Source organism: Aotus nancymaae, unplaced genomic scaffold, assembly GCF_030222135.1.
Source record: "Aotus nancymaae isolate 86718 unplaced genomic scaffold, 86718_ANA_hifiasm-v0.15.2.pri h1tg000014l, whole genome shotgun sequence".
NCBI lineage: Eukaryota > Metazoa > Chordata > Mammalia > Primates > Aotidae > Aotus > Aotus nancymaae.
In genome coordinates, this window is record NW_026988425.1 from 6,508,637 (window position 1) to 6,522,969 (window position 14,333).

General features: G+C 37.9%; 1 non-coding gene across 1 annotated transcript; it reads right to left on the reverse strand.

The window, feature by feature from the left end:
- Positions 1 to 13,288: 13,288 nt before the first annotated feature.
- Positions 13,289 to 13,417, reverse strand: LOC135275032 (small nucleolar RNA SNORA40). The gene has a single exon (XR_010342755.1). It is a non-coding gene; the product is annotated as a small nucleolar RNA SNORA40 (small nucleolar RNA).
- Positions 13,418 to 14,333: the final 916 nt, after the last annotated feature.

The window sequence follows — 14,333 nt, forward strand, 5'->3', positions numbered from 1 at the left end:
TGTCTCAAGGCTATCTGTGACAGTTTTGAACTGTAATAAGCAGCCTCAGGAAAGACGGATACTGATCCTGAAGACTTTTTCTATAGCACGGATTTTAAAAATTTGAATTCCTAACCCTGGCTGCTCACCTTTCTCCCCACTCCTGTGTTTCTGACAGCGTCATCAGAAATTATCTCTTGGGGTGGCATAAAAATCCCTCCAAAACACACACATTGAATATGCAGTGTGATGAAGCAGCTTAGAGTTGAACATGTTAGGGGAAAGCGATTCAAACTCAGACAAGTAACAACGGCATTTCCCATTTCCAAAAGGGATGAAAATTCCCATAGCCAGTGTGAAGCAGGTCGGATACCTGCCATGTGTGCCTTGGAAAATCAATCGAGATGTGTTCAGGAATCAGAAAACTGACGAACCCAATGGGAATATTTTTGAGTGTACATTTGCTGTCTGAGCCCTCATATCTGAAGGAAATTAACTGCCTTACCATCACACTACAGTTGTTTATGGAGTTGCTTGCTGGGTAGGCAGTGGAAGCCCCTATTCATGGGCAACACTTAACAGAGGAGAAAGCCAATGAGCCATTACCTGCAAAAACAAATGTGAGATTAGAATCCAATTAATTCATGCATGTGCAAACCTCACAGGGCACAGTACTGGGGAGGGGCAGGGGGCATCAAAGAAAGCCTCTCCAAGAAGGTGACATCATAGCAAAGGTGAGGCAGGACAGGTGAGAAGGGTGGGAAGAAGCCAATCCCTCCAGGGCTTCCAGACAGGAAATAACCCGGTGTTCCAGGCAGGAGGAGCCTGGCCTTCTGAAGGCATTGACAGCGCTCCAAAGTGGAGGGTTGGAGAGGTCTGCAGGACCACTGCAGGGCTCTGGGTCAAGCTTGATGGAAATGAAGGGAGGACCCAGTACAGTTGTAACCTAGAAGTTTTTCTTATTTTCTTGGTAAATATTTGCTATTATGTTTGAGCTGGGCACCTGGAATGTTCTTTGGTCAAGTAATTTTGATGAGAGTTGTTTTCTGTCCTCAAGCTCAGCCAGATATGCTCCCTCCTCCCAGTACCCCCAACAGGTCAGCTGAACAGGTGCACTCAACTGTCTGGGTGCAACTCTTCCCGTGACATCAAATGTCTAGCTTGTGAGAGCTGCACTGTCTTGCAGGTGCCGCTATTCCTGGCTCTCAGCAGCACTGTTGCAGGGCCTGTACCTTGATGGAGGCAAGGAAACCTGGGCCCTGGGGCCCAGAGGTTCTTGACACTGGCTCTCCAGTAGGTTCACCATGGACAATAAAATGACTATAAAGGCCAGGGCCCCACTCAAACCTGTCCTTCTGGGCTGTCCTGGCCCCAACTGCCCTGTTCAGGCTTCCTGGCATTCAAAAGGAAGAGTCAAGGTCAACCAACATTTATGCCGGCAGATGATCAGATTTCTCTTAAAAGCGTAGACATTTTGTTTTCTTTTCTGTGAGTCCCAAATTATAAGCTGAAAGTTGTTCCCTACTGCTGGCACACAGCCCTTCTGAAAAGCAGAAAAACTTTCTCAGGTATTGAGCGAGGTTTTTTAACACCATGGACAGCGCCCTTGGGTTTTGACCGGGACAGGCTACCTAATAAAACGGCATTCCAGGTTCGATAAAGCATTTCGGCAAAAGAGGCTCAGAAACACCAGATTCAAGAGAATAACTATTATATGTGAAAACATTTTAAAATAGATCACACACACTAACAACTGAAATGTGGAGAAAAGATGAAAGTGCGTCCATTGACATTTAAAAGCCCATTTCTACTGATAGCATTCACCTGCACGCTCAGCACAGTGGAGAAGCTAACCCTGAGGACAGCGCCCGGGGCCGAGCCAGCACGGAGCCAGCCTGCAGAGCTGTGAGGGGCCGGCTTTGGGCTCACACTGCCCGTATCTGAAACGCTGGGATGGGTATCTAACCCCCTGAACCTCGCTCCTCTGGCCTGTGAAATGTAGATGTGCCCGCGGGAGTTTCTGAGCATTGGAAGCTTGGCATGTAAAGGCCCAAGCAGAAAGCTACCCTTGGTTTTAGGACCACTTGAAGTATGCAATCGCGTTTCCCTTCACTTTGTTTTATGCTTTTTTTTTTTTACAAATATGATGCTTCTTCAATGGAGCTATTTCCTCCTCCTCTCCACATCCAAAATACAAACAAAAACACAGCCACCCACATACATTCACACATGCACTCAATCACATTCACAAACATGTACACACACCTATGCTCACACATGCTCACTCACACTCAATCACACCCACCTGCACACACACACTTCCTGTGCACATATTCAGGCATACACGTACACACACATTCACTCATGCACCCTCACACGCACAGCAGGCTCAGATGAATATGACATGTCCCTCACAGCTCTCCCACCTCTCAGGGATTATGCTAAAGCTTCTGGCATTGATGTTTGGAAAATTTGAGCGACCTCTGCCTCTAGACCACATTATTATAGTATTCATTTTGTGTTTCTTCTATATTTTTGAGTTTTATGTTTTTTTATTAGAAAAATGATGTGTGCTCATTGCAAGTGAGGAGGGAGGGGGAGAGAGAGAAAAAAAAGAGAGACTGAAGGAAGGGTTTTAAATACTTCTCCTGACTTCAAATCTCTCACCTCTAAGATAGCTACTGGTTTGCTAATGGAGGTCTTCCTAAACGTGGTCAACTGAAAAATGGCCCCAAATATGCCATTGTCCTAATCTCTGGAACCTGTGACTGTGACCTTACATGGCAAAAGGAATTTTGCAGGTATGATTAAATTAAGGATCTTGAGATTGAAGATTACTTTGGATTTTCCAGGAGGACCTACTGTTATCTCAAGGGTCCTTTAAGAGAGAGGCAGGCAGTCAGAGAGGAGAAGGCCACATGATGCTGGAAGCAGAGGACTAAATGATGTTCTGTGAAGAGGGAGGAAAGGCCACAAGCCAAGGAATACAGGCCACACTGCAAGTGGGAAAAGACAAGGAAAGGGATCCTCTTTATAGAATCTTCAGAAGAAGGCAGCCCTACCAACACCTTGACTTTAGCCCAGCGAAACTCATTCTGGATTTCTGACCTCCAGAACTATAATAAAATAACTTTATATGGTTTTAAGTCACTAAGTTTGTGGTAATTTGTTACAACAGCAATAGAAAATTAATACACCATACACTGTAATACATTTATAGTATTATAAATACATTATAATACACTATAATGCATTTCTATGTGTGTGTGTGTGTGTGTGTGTGTGTGTGTGTATACCTCAATTTTTTGGTCAAATGAAATTATATAAAGTACGTATTTTTAAAGAACACACAAAGCTGGTCAATCACAGTGGCTCACGCCTGTAATCCCAGCACTTTGGGAGGCCGAGGCAGGCAGATCATGAAATCAGGAGTTCAAGATCAGCTTGGCCAATATGGTGAAACCTCATCTCTACTAAAAATACAAAAATCAGCTGGGTGTGATGGCACACCCCTGTAGTTTCAGCTACTCAGGAGGCTGAGGCAGAAGAATCACTTGTACCCAGGAGGTTGAGGTTGCAGTGAACCAAGATTGCGCCACTGCACTCCAGGCTGGGTGACAGAGTGACCCTGTCTCAAAAAAAAAAAAAAAAAAAGAAAAAAAAGGAAGGAAGAAAGAAAGAAAAGGAAAGAAAGAAAGAAAGAGAAAAAACAAACACAAGAAAACCCCACAAAGTTAGAATCCCAGCACTTTGGGAGGCCAAGGCAGGCAGATCACGAGGTCAGGGGATCGAGACCATCCTGGCTAACATGGTGAAACCCCGTCTCTACTAAAAATACAAAAAATTAGCCAGGTGTGGTTGCACATGCCTGTAGTCCCAAATACTCAGGAGGCTGAATCAGGAGAATTGCTTGAACCTGGGAGGCAGAGGTTGCAGTGAGCCAACATTGCACCATTGCACTCCAACCTGGGCGACAGAGTGAGATTCTGTCTCAAAAAAAAAAAAAAAGAAAGAAAGATAGAAAGAAAAGAAAAGAAAAAAAAGAAATAATCAATGAATACTCATATCCATGTCGCTGTGAATACACATGGCTGTGTTTCTGCAGGATAGACCGTGGTAGAAGGATGCCTAGGTTTGATAGGTGCTGTTGAATGCACTTCATATTCATTGCAGCACAAGAGTGGCCACTTACCCACACCTCAGCAACAATAGATAACATCATCCTTTGCCCACCTTTTCTACTGGAAATGTTTATTCTTTTTTTCTTATTGATTGATATAGATCTTTATACATTAAATATATTACTTATATGTCAGATAAATTGCAAATATTTTCCCTCTTTCTGTTTGTCTTTTAACTTTTTCCTTTTGGAAAGAAAATGTGCTCAGTTTTTATGTCTTAGAAGTGGTAAGTCGACCAGGTGCAGTGGCTCACACCTGTAATTCCAACACTTTGGGAGGCCAAGGTGGGTGGATCACCAGGTCAGGAGATTGAGACCATTCTGGCCAACATGATGAAACACTGTCTCTACTAAAAATACAAAAATTAGTTGTGCATGGCAGCATGTGCCTGTAGTCCCAGCTACTCCGGAGGCTGAGGCAGGATAATCGCTTGAACCTGGGAGGCGGAGGATACAGTGAGCCAAGATCGTGCCACTGCATTCCAGCCTCGTAACAGAGCTAGACTCAGTCTCAAAACAAACAAACAAACAAAAAAGAAATAAAACAGAAGTAGGAAAGGCTTTTTTAAATCCAAAAGCCTATCAGAAAAAGACTAATAAATATCCTCCTATAATTACATCTAAACTCTGTAGTTTCACTTTAAAATATCTTAATCTCTAATATATCTGAAATCTGTGTGTGCACTGGGAAATAGAGATATGACTTTATATATTTTTTTCTTAAAGAAAAGCCAATCATTTGTATTTTCCTCAGGTATTTGAATTACTACCTCTTTTCACCTACTAAGTTCCACAGCTACCTGGGTCTGTTCTAGTGTTCTCTGTGTGCTCATTAATTTACTAGATATAAAGCTGGGCATGGTGGTTCATGACTGTAATCCCAGCCTAACTTCTTAAATTCCTAATTTCCACACTTTGGGAGGCTGTGGCAGATGGATCACCTTAGGTCATGAGTTCAAGACCAGACTGGTCAACATGGTGAAACCCTGTCTCTATTAAAAATAAAAAATTAGCTGGGCATGGTGGTGGGTGCCTGTAATCCTAGCTACTCAGGAGGCAAGAATGGAAAATCTCTTGAACCTGGGAGGCAGAGGTTGCAGTGAGCTGAGATTGTCCCATTTTACTCCAGCCTGGGTGATAAGAGAAAAATTCCATCTCATAATAATGATAATAATAATTTACTAGATATAAGATTCTGGGAATGCAATACTCTTACAGTATTTTTGGATATCTAGAAGGCAAAGTCTTCCCTTATTTTTTTTAATTTTTTTATTTTTAAAATTTTTTGAATGTTTTAATACACTTATTCTATTATTTTATATTATTTTTAGTTTATTCCACTTTAATTTTTAGTCAATGAAAGCAGCCCAAACAACCCATAACAGACTCTGCCAATATGTGCTGAACACTCAAGTTTCCAGCGGAGTGAGTTACATGAAGATGTGCTCCTCCTGGCTGAGACAAAACAAAAGCCAGACCTGAGAAGGACAAAGTTATAGACAAGGCTGGGAGCAAGCACAAGGCTGTTAAAATACAAAGAACCAAATTATTCTCAAAAGAGAAGATTTGGAATGTAAACAAAATAACACTGCGATTAAATAGCTGCATATGAGATGCCAGATTCTGTGACACATGTGGAGAAGTGGCAAGGAGAAGACAGTTAAAATCAGTGTGGAGTATGGGCGTGTGATTGCAGCACACAACGGGGAAGTGGGTGGGTTGGGGCACGAGGTGGTACATTTTAAAAAGCATTTAAATTTTAATTCTGAAAATTAAGAAAGAAACTTATATTTAAAAATTACAAATATAACCATTTCTAGAATTAAAAGCCAAGCTATGTAACTTCAAAGTAGTAGAGAATATAAAATGCCTCCTCAACACCAGCAAAAAAATAATTAATTAAAAGAGAAAGGATGAAACAAGGAAGTGGAAGATAAATCTAAAGAACAAGATCATAGAAGTAAGCACAAATTTATCAATAAGATTTTTTAAAACATAGATGGTACAAGTTAGCCATGTAAGAAACAAAACTTTCAGAAAGTTCCTTAAAACAAAGCACAGGCTGGGCATGGTGGCTCACACCTGTAATCCCAGCACTTTGGAAGGCCGAGGTGGGTGGATCACAAGGTCAAGAGATCGACAGCATCCTGGCCAACATGGTGAAACCTGGTCTCTACCAAAAATACAAAAATTAGCTGGGCATGGTGGTGCGCATATATAGTCCCAGCTATTCAGGAGGCTGAGGCAGGAGAATCGCTTGAACCCAGGAGGTGGAGGTGTCAGTGAGCCAAGATCACGGCACTGCCCTCCAGGCTGGCGACAGAATGAGACTCGTCTCAAGAACAAAACAAAACAAAGCACAAGCAAGTCGCTAGGAGCCGTGGCTCATGCCTGTAATCCCAGCATTTTGGGAGGCTGAGGCAGGAGGATTGCTTGAGTTCAGGAGTTTGAGACTGGTCTGGGTAACATGGCGAGACCCATCTCTACAGAAAACAAACAAACAAAAACAAACCATTCACACACACACACACACAAGTGCCGTTTATGAGTCCTATCTACAAAAAACTGACATTGACAGGTTGGAAATTGAAGGAATATGCTGGGAACAGAGGTCTACAATTTTGTTTTTTTAATTCAAGATTCTCTTGGCTAATCTTAGCATTTTGCATTTTTATATACATTTTAGAATCACCTTGCTAATTTCCACAATACAAATGTAGGAATTTTACTTAGGATTGTGTTTAACCTGCAGATCAATTTGAGGGAATTGTGGCGCTTGTAATCCCAGCTACTGAGGAGGCTGAGGCAGAAGGCTTACTTGAACCCAGGAGGCAGAGAGAGGTTGCAGTGAGCTACGATTACACCATTGCACTCCAGCCTAGGTGACAGATTGCAATATTGGTTTTTCCAGTCCATGGAGATGATATATTCCTCTATTTACATAAATATTCTTTAATTTCTCGAAAGAGTTTTGCAGATCTCAGTGTAAAAGTACTATGTATCATTTGACATATCTATTTGTATGTATTTTATTTTTATGGTATTGTAAATATCTTTTAAAATCCAAGTTCTACTTATTTATTGTTGGTATACAGAAATACAATTGATTGTTTTATGTACTGACTTTGTATTCTGTAACCTTGCTAAATTTGCTTATTTGAATACTGTGTAGATTTCTTTGGATTATCTATGTATGCAATTACATTATCAGCAAATAATGAGTTTTATTTATTTCTTTAGAATTCTCTTGCCTTTATTTATTCATCTCTCTTGGCTTATCACACTGGATAGGACCTCCAACATGAGGGTGAATAGAAGTGTGATAATGGGCATCTGTGTCTTATTTCTAATTTTGTGAGAAAAAGTTTTAATATTTTATCATTAACAGGTTTACTTTAGTTTGTTAATTTTTAAATGAAATTACAAGTATACCATTCTATTTCTGATTTCCATTAGTTTTTCGTGTTTTCTTTTTAATCACAAATAGGTGTTAAATTTTGTTTTAAAAACTTTTCTATATCTACCTAGATGATCATATATTTTTTCTCCTTTTTATGTTAATGTGAAAATTACACAGATTGACTTCCAAATATTAAACCAATCTTATATTGTTGTAAACTCACATTAGATCTGATGTATCATCACGTTTATATATTGCTATATTTAGCTTATATTTTATTTAGGATTTTTGCATCTATATTCCTAAGAGAGATTGGCCTATAATTTTCCTTTCTTGTAACATACTTGACAGATTTTGGTTCAAGGTTACACTGGCCTCAAAAGTGACTTGGAATCTGTCTTTTCTTCATTCTCTGAAAGTGTTTGTGTAGGATTGGTGGCTGTAGGATGTGTAGTAATTTCCTTTTCTCTATTCCTGATGTTGTTTATATATATTCTTCCTTTTTTCTTTTTCTTGATCAATTTTATTAATATTTTCAAAGAATGAGAATTGTTTGCTTTGTGGTTATCTCTATTGTATATTTGCCTTCTATTTAATTGATTTCTGCCTTTGTTTTTTATTGCATTCTTTCTTCTATTTTTAAAAATGTGTTATTCTTTTTCCAGTTCCTTGAGGTTGTGATGAAAACTAAGATTGACTTTCAGTTTTTTCTATTGTAATATATGAATTTCAGGCTGTGCATTTTTCTTTTAAGAATGGCTGTTTTAGTCCATTTTCATACTGCCATGAAGAAATACCCGAGACTGGGTAATTTATAAAGAAAAGAAGTTTAATTGACTCACTGTTCTGCATGGTTGGGGAGGCCTCAGGAAACTTACAATCATGGTGGAAGGCACCTCTTCGTAGGGCAGCAGGAGAGAGAAATTAGTGCCAGCAGGGGAAATAGAAGCTTATGAAACCATCAGATCTCATAAGACTCTCTCACTATCATGAGAACTGCATCCGGGAAACCAGCCCCATGATTCAATTACCTCTCACTAGGTGCCTCCCATAACATGTGAGAATTATGGGAACTACAAGATGAGATTTGGGTGGAGACATGGCCAAACCATATCAATGGCTTAAAATCTTTGCCAGGTTTTGATATGTCATATAGTCTTTATCATTCAGTTCCAAATATTTTCTAACATTCTTTCTGACCTTTCTGATATCTTCTTTTACCCATAGGTTATTTAGAACTTTATAGCTTAATTTTCAAATAAGTGGAGATTTTCCAGTTTCTTTTTTCCCCAAGCTAACTTTCTTGGAGGCCAGATAAAATTATCTTCATTATTTAAAGTTTTTGAAATTTTGGGAGTTTGATTTATTGACCAGTTATAATCAATTTTGGTAAATGTTTCATGTGCAATTAAAAAGAATGTGTATGCTATAGGTTTAGAGTGCAGTATTCTAAAAATGATAAGTAGGCCAACCTTGCTAATTGTGTTATTCAAATTATCTGCTTTGAAATAAATGTGTTAAAATCTACAATTATGGTTGTGAATGTATTTACTTGTTCTTCATATTTTGTTAGTTTTGTCCTACATATATTTTGAAGTTGTTATTAGATTCATGCAGATTAAAATTTATGATATCTTCTTAGTGAACTGACTGCATTATCATTTTCAAATGTTTATCTTTAGTAACACTTCTTGGCTTAAAGTCAATTCTGTCTGGTATTAGTATAAGTATACTAGCTTTCTATGCCTATAATCCCAGCACTTTGGGAGGCCAAGGTGGGTGGATCACTTGAGTCCAGGAGTTCTACACCAGCCAGACAACATGGCAAAACCCCTTTTCTACCAATGATAAAAAAATTTAGCTGAGTGTGGTGGTGCATGCCTGTGGGCCCAGCTACTTGGGAGGCTGAGGTGAAAGGATTGCATGAGCCTGGGAGGCAGAGTTTGCAGTGACCTGATATTGTGCCACTGTACTCCAGCCTAGATGACAGAGTGAGATCTTGTCTCAAAAAAAAAAGGATATATATATGTGTGTGTGTATATGTATATGTATATACATATATATTAGCTTTGATTTGGTTTTCCTGGAATATCTTTTCCCATTATTTTACATTCAATCTTGTTGTGTCCTGATACTTAAATTGTTATCTCTTGGAAGCAGCATATAGCTGGGTTTTAACATCCTCAACTGACAATCTTAAATCTTTTCCTTGGAGCGGTCAGATCATTTATGCTTAATGTAGTTACTGATATAATTATGTTTATATCTACCATTTTACTATTTTCTTTCTGTTTGATTCACCTGCTTTGTATTCCTTTTTGCTCTTTTCATGACTTCTTTTACCTTAATCAAATATTTGTATCATTTTATTTTCCCTAAGGTAACACATTAGCTGCTATATAATCTTGAAATCTCTGATAAAATAGATGTTTTGTTATAAAGATGTAAATAATTCAAATGGATTTGTTAAGAAATAGAACACCAGAAAGAGCTCTTGAAAATTTAAAATTTATAAAAAATCTGTCTTCACTGTTGGGATGGCCAGATAATTCTCACAAATAATCATCATGATATATTTAAGAAACAAATGCCATGATTTAAACTACACGAGTATCACAGCAGAGAAAACTTTAATAAAATATTAGTGTATATTGTCTAGCAGTATAGTCTAGTAATAATGTAGCATGCCTAAGTAGATTCTATTGCTTGAATGTGAATGTGATTTAACATAAATAAAGCTTCTCTATAATTCTTGAATGAATAAAAAGGTCAAGAAAGACTATAGGATGTTTTGATAAATATAAAAAAGGTATTTGAGAATATTTCTTTCTGAATTTTAAAAAGCTTCTAGAACTAGGGTTAGAATATCATTTTCTTAATAATCTAATAACCCACTGGAACCAGAAACTAAAGAATATTTAACAATTTTAAGAATACAGTTATTTTTATTAAAATCAAGAAGAGGAGAAAATGCCTATTACTCATATGGTTCATTACTGATTTGCATTTGCATTGTCTAATAATTTCAGACAATGCAATAAGATGAGAAAAATATGAAGCTGCATACTGCAAAGTAGGAGACGACATCATCTGTCTTTACAGATGATTTGATTGTCTATTTGAAAAATCCAAGGGAATCAATTGATTAGCACTACTTTAATTGATAACAAACTCTAATTGGATGGTTGGTTAGCAATCCAAGACACAGAAATCAATGTTTTTCCAACATGGCAGCAATAACTTGAAAAACTAAAAAAAACTATATATTTTCATTTAAAAATATATAAATACTAGCAATAAACTTAAAAATGTGCAGAGTCACTGCAAAGCAATTAACACTTTACTTCAAGACATAACATTTTTGAGTAAGAAAGCACTCTTCTGGATTGGAGACTTGCATTAATTCTTTTTTTTAAAATTGTAGAACCACTAATTTGCATAATAAAATATGATTTTAAAGCCTCTCTCATGCTCACACTCACTGGCAACTTCACACACTTTTAGTTGTACACTTACATCTAAACACAAACATATAGCTTTCATAAAAATAGATTCACACTGGCCGGGCGCGGTGGCTCACGCCTGTAATCCCAGCACTTTGGGAGGCCGAGGCGGGTGGATCACGAGGTCAAGAGATTGAGACCATCCTGGTCAACATGGTGAAACCTCGCCTCTACTAAAAATACAAAAAATTAGCCGGGCACGGTGGTGCGTGCCTGTAATCCCAGCTACTCGGGAGGCTGAGGCAGGAGAATTGCCTGAACTCAGGAGGCGGAGGTTGCGGTGAGCCGAGATTGCGCCATTGCACTCCAGCCTGGGTAACAAGAGCGAAACTCCGTCTCAAAAAAAAAAAAAAAAAAAAAAAAGATTCACACTGAATATACTATTCCGCAGGTTGCTTTCCATTCAAGAGCACATTTAGGAGTTGTTTCTACGGTTGTATAGTTATATCTCATTATTAACTCCTACACGGTGCTTCGTAGTATGAATATGCCATGATTTATTTACATATTTCCTTTCTAATGGACTGTTTATAATGTTTTAATTTATTAAAGCTATTTACATATTATCAATATCAAACCTGCATCTATTTATTTTTTGAATTTTATTTTTTAATTTTAACTTGAATTTTTTAATTCAATAGCTTTAGGAGTCTAAGTAGGTTTTGGTTACGTGGATGAACTGCATAGTGGTGAAGTCTGAGATTTTATTGTACCCATCACCCAAGTAGTGACTGTTGTACCTTATAAGTAGTTATTTATCCCTCACGTTCACCCATCCTTCCCCCTTCTGAGCCTTCAATGTCCACTACACTACTCTATATGTCTTTGCATACCCATAGCTCAGCTTCCACTTGTAAGGGAGAACATGCAATATTTGGTTTTTCATTCCATTCGTCAGTTACTTCACTTTGGATAATGGCCTATAGTTCAATACAAGTTGCTGAAAAAGACATTTCATTTTTTTATGGCTGAGTAGTATTACATGGTGTATATATATATATCCTATTTACTTTATCCACTCATTGTTCGATGGGCACTTAGGTTGATTCTATACGTTTCCAATTGTGAATTGTGCTTTGATAAACATACATGTCCAACTGTCTTGGTTTAATGACTTCTTTTCCTTTGGGTGATACACAGTGGAGGGACTGCTGGGTTGAACGGTAGATTTACTTTCAGTTCTTTGAGAAATCTCCAAACTGTTCTCCATAGAGACTGTGTTAATTTACATCCCCACTAACAATGTATGAATGTTCACTTTTCATCACATCCATGCCAACATCTATTGTTTTCTGACTTTTTATTTTATTTTTGAAAGTCAATAAAGTTTTATTCAAGGAATTCCATGTTGTGATTTCTTCCACTGTCCATCAAGGTCACATTATATCCTCTAAAGAGCTGGAGTGAAAAGATTTATCTTCAAGTGAGCCCTTTTTAATGAAACCGATGCTTATTTTAATCCAGTTGTCCTGTCAGCCCATAATTCTTTTATTTTGGCTTCTGCCAGCTCCCTTTAATATGGATACACTGATGAAGACTTTGAAATTCACCAATAATCTTTGGGATCTGATCTCTTCAACCAATTTACTTTAGGGTCCTTTTTACCGTAGGTGGTGGATCTGCCTGGTTCTCAATTTGACACCCTCTCTTAACATGAATGAGTTCAAATCATATTCATTCCTAAGCGATCACACCCAAGAATAGTACAGATGTATGAAAATATACCAAGATTTTTAACTCCAGACATCATGTTCTCAAGATAAAAGCCTTTAAAACAAAAAGCCATCTTATATCAAGTCAACATGAAATTGGAATGCAAAATTAATACTGCAGAGGATTTCTCTCATATCCCATGCTGTTCTAACCATTCTACAGTCCTAGAATCAATCTTTTGAAATTAAGAGACAGAGTCTGTCTTTGTTACCCAGGCTGGAGTACAGTCGTGCCGTCAAACTCAGTGCAGCCTCCAACTCCCGGGCTCAATCCTTTTGCCTCAACCTCCCTTTCCTGAATAGCTGCAAGTACAGGCACATGCCTCAATACCCAGCTAATTTTCGTGGAGATGAGGTGTTTGTTACTTTCTTGCCCAGGCTGGTTTTGAACCCCTGACTTTAAGCAATATTCCCACCTCAGTGTGGGGATTGCAAGCTTGAGCCACTGTGCCTAGCCAGGAAGCAACCTTTATAGCTATCAATACTCCCATCAGTTAACTGTCTCAGTTATCATAATATCCCTTCTTATATGTATCAAAACTCATACTGAACAATGAGTTCTCAGTTGAAAGAGAAGATTTATTTTTTACACCTATCCATAAGTCTTTTGTCCACAAGTTAAACAAAAACATACCTAAGTGCAGTTTTTTACTTTTTAATAATGGCCATTCTGGTTGGGGTAAGGCAGCATCTCACCGTAGTTTTAATTTGCATTTCCTTGATGATTAGTGATGTTGAGCACTTTTTCCTATATTTATTGGTTGCATGTATGTCTTCTTTTGAGAATTGTCCATTCATGGCATTTGTTCACTTTTTAATGGGATTTTTTTGATGATTTGTTTGAGTTTCTTATAGATTGTGACTATTAGTTCTTTGTCAGATGCATACTTTGCAAATATTTTCTCCCATTATGTATGTTGTCTGTTTACTCTGTTGATTATTTCTTTTGTTGTGGAGATGCTTTTTAGTTTAATTACATCCCATTTATTTATTTTGGTTTCTGTTACATTTGCTTTTGAGGTCTTAGTCTTAAATTCTTTGCTTAGGCCAATGTCCAGAAGAGTTTTTTCTAGGTTTTCTCCTGGAATATTTTTATGGTTTCAGGTCTGAGATTTATTTATTTATTTATTTAAAATTTTATTTTTATTTTTTATTTTATTTTATTCTATTTTTTATTGTATTTTAGGTTTTGGGGTACATGTGAAGAACATGCAAAATTGTTGCATAGGTACACACGTGGCAGTGTGATTTGCTTCCTTCCTCCCCTTCACCTATATCTGGCATTTCTCCCCATGATATCTCTCCCCACCTCCCCACCTCCCGCTGTCCCTCCTCACGTCTGAGATTTAAGTCTTCAATCCATTTAGAGTTAATTTTTGTATATGGTAAGAGATAGAGATCCAGCTTCATTCTTGTGAATGTGGCTGATTTTCCCAGCATCATTTATTGAATAGGGTGTCCTTTCCCCAGTTTATGTTTTGTGTGCTTTGTCAAAGATAATTGCTTGTAAGTATTTGGCTTTATTTCTGGTTCTTTATTCTGTTCCATGGGTCTATGCA